Source organism: Octodon degus, unplaced genomic scaffold (assembly GCF_000260255.1).
Source record: "Octodon degus isolate 3935 unplaced genomic scaffold, OctDeg1.0 scaffold00005, whole genome shotgun sequence".
Lineage (NCBI taxonomy): Eukaryota > Metazoa > Chordata > Mammalia > Rodentia > Octodontidae > Octodon > Octodon degus.
The window spans coordinates 26,357,043-26,360,426 of NW_004524581.1; positions in this window are offsets into that span (position 1 = coordinate 26,357,043).

A 3,384-nucleotide genomic window follows, 5' to 3' on the forward strand; every position below is an offset into this window, starting at 1 on the left:
CCTGCCACCTCAGGATTCCATGGTGACTGAGAAGACCTGGAAGAAGCTGGTGGGGTGTGGCGCTGGATCCTGCCACTCTCTCAGTGCCAGGGACGGAGCCAGTCCTGTATCCACAGTGCCCAGGAAAGGCCTTGGTGGCCCTGCCCGCTGGCTGGTGTAACAGCTCTCCCTGGAGCAGAGACAGAGGGACTTAGTGACACAGAGGAGAGTCCAGCCCTCTGCTAGAGACAGTGGGGAGGTGACCCCGTGAGAGTGGCTGGAGGATAAAGGCTGCCTTGGACAGAATAGGGCCACACAGGGACAACTGGTTCCTTCTGTCGCACTGGGGAATCTCAGGTTTGGTTTCACCCAGCTTCCGCACAGGGCTGGCAGGCAGGGCTCTGAGAGGCCGTAGGGTCTAGAAATAAAAGGAGTGTGGCAGGCTGAGGTCTCTGGGCACCTCTCAGGCCGGCCTGGCACTGCCCCGGCTTGGTGCCATCTTGCCTGGCCAGCTCTGCTGGCGCCTCCCTGCCCTGCCCTCTCCTGCCCCGGAAACCTGACCCCTCCCTGGGCATCTCAGGCTCTGAGGTGCAGAGCCTGTGGCTGACGTCAGTCCTGCATCTGTCTCATCTGGGCCACCTCCTGCTCCCCCTACATCAGACCCTGGTGACTGTGTGCCCCTACTGATGAGTGGGATGGTACCAGGGCCTGGCATGAGCCTGGCGGTCCCTGAGAGTGGCAACTTTGAAACCAGACCATTTACACGCCAAGGAAAAATAGCTGTTTGTGTCTGTCCAGCCACACACGTCAGAAGAGACTTGAAGGGCTGGCCAGATGGCTCAGTGGACTAAAGTGCCTGCTTAGGCAGAGTGCAGTGGCCGGGGTTCAATCCCTGGCAGTGTGCTGTGCTGGTCCCGCCCCAAGGGTGCACTGAGAAGGCAATTGAGACTGGTTGTGGTGGTGTGTACCTGTAATCCCAGCACTTGGGAGGCTGAAAAACAGGAGGATCACTGTGAGTCTGATCTGTGTAGTGAGACCCTGTAGACTGTGTACTATATACATTAAAAAAAAAAAAAAAAAAAAAAAAAAGCTTAAAAGGGACTCAAGCTCGCACCTGGGTGTGTGCTACCTTGGGACTCTGAATAGACCTGGCCATCGTGGGAGCTAGAGCGTGTCTCCAGTGTCCTGTACTCCCACCCTGGGCTAAGCCAGCTCTGGTTGGTGACATCCCTCTGATAAAAATGAAGGACCATGCAGGTTCCAAAGAGCCAGGGACAAAGGGCTGAGGTACAGGAAGTGGCTGGGAAAAGTGAGACCAGGTTGGAGGTGGCCAGGCTCAGGCTCCCTGGAAAAAGTCTTGTTCTTTTCCTCTTCTCTTCTTTTTTTTTTTCTTTCTTTTCCTTTCCTTTCCTCTTTCTTTTCTTTTTCTTTTTTGAGACAGAGTCTTGCTGTGTAGCCTAGGCTAGTATCAAACTCCAGGCAAACCTCCTGTCTCAGCCTCCAGAGTGTTAGGATTATGGGTGTGCATCACTGTTCCTGGCCAGAGGAGAGTGTAGGAAATTCTGTAGGAAGACTGGGCTCCCAGAGGGGCCAGCTGCCTCCTAGCTGGGTGGCTGCCATGGGGCTTCTGTCTGCCATCACACACACACACACACACACACACACACACACACACACACACACCTTGGCACCTCCTGGAATGAGGTGGCATGGGCAGGAGGAGGAGCGAGGCAGCACCACTGAGGTGACAGGGCCACCACAGCCCCAGGAACAAGTCTTGGCCAGCTGGCTGTGCCTTCCCAGAAGCTCTGTCATCCTGTCATCCTGTCACCCTCGTCTCAGACCTGTCTGCTGAGGACCACAAAGCCCCAGCAGGTGCTGGCTGGAGGTAAGGGTCTCAGGCTAGGGGCCCAGGCCCCTCTGTGGCAGCTCACAGTGCTGGCAGCTGAGAGATGAGGCGGCCTCTGGAGCTCAGGGTGTGGCCTTCTGAGGCTCCTCATGCACACCACCGCCCCCAGCCCCTGGGAAGAAGAGGAAGAGCCAGGAGGGCCCCCAGCCAGGGAGGACGTGCAAGAAGTGGTCACCCGGGCTCCGGACTGGACCAATCTGCAGGAAACCCAGGGGACAGCACTGTTCTTATGTGGCATCCTGACTCCATGTGTCACAAAGAACCGCGAGCCTGGGGCAGCTCCACGCCTGGTTTGGACCCTGACTTTTTCCTTTTCTTTCTTTCATTCTTTCTTTCTTTAATATATTTAGTACAGGATCTACAGGGTCTCACTACACAGATCGGACTCATAGTGATCCTCCTATTTTCAGCCTCCCAAGCGCTGGGATTACAGGTGCACACCACCAGGCCCAGTCTCAGTCACCATCTGGGGTAGGGGGCTGCATGCTGGGGATCAAACCCCAGGCCTTGCGTCTGCCTAAACAGGGGTTGTAATCCGCTGAACTATCTGGCCCTTAATATCAGATCTTTTCTCATCATCAAGTGATTTGTGAGGAATTGGCACTCTTCTCTGAGTATTCAATTATATGGAGGAATTATTTTTAAATATCTCTCAGGCTATGACAACACTAATATTATTTGTTGGGTTTTTCAGTGTGGCAGAGAAATAGGAGGAAAAGAAAGGGAGGGAGGGGCTGGTGAGATGGCTCAGTGGTCTAAAGCACCTACTCAGAAAAAGCTTAGCAAAGCACAGGGACTGCAGTTCAATCCCCCAGCACCACAAGCCACCAGCACCACATGCCAGCCAGCCCTGCCCCCTGTGGGGTCGGGGAGGAGGGGGATACGCACTCAGGCCAGAACCTCCCATCGTGTTTCAGCCAGTGTGAGAAGTTCATCGTTAGTGAAGGCTTGCATCTGAGATTGAAGAAACCTTGAAAAAGTTTAAAAAGGCAGGGTGCTATGAGTAGATAGGTCATTATCAAGATTAAAGGACCCAAGGGCTGGTGAGATAGTTAAGCAGACTAAGCACCTGCTTTGGCAAGCGCAGGGACCAGGGTTCAATCCCCAGTCCCACACGCTGCGCAGGGCATGCCGATCCATGACTGAGACCAGGTGTGGTGGTGCACGCCTATAATCCCAGCACTGGGGAGGCTGAAAACAGGAGGATGACTACGGGTCCAAGCTGCATAGTAAGACCCTGTACCAAATGCATTTTTTAAAAAAACAAACATTAAAGCACCCAGAAGGGGAGGGAGGAAGGGGCCCATGATCTGAATGTGTCATTTCACCATGACCAATTTCCTAGTTCCTGGTGTTTGCCCTCTAGGGGCTTAGGAACCTGGGTACCCTGGCAAGTGCCCTGAGTCTAGCTAGAGCCAAAGGAGAGGGCTGAGGCCACAGTAGGCGCAGCTCCAGGGTCAGTCTGGTGAGGTGGGCCTGTCTTTCTTTTTTTTTTT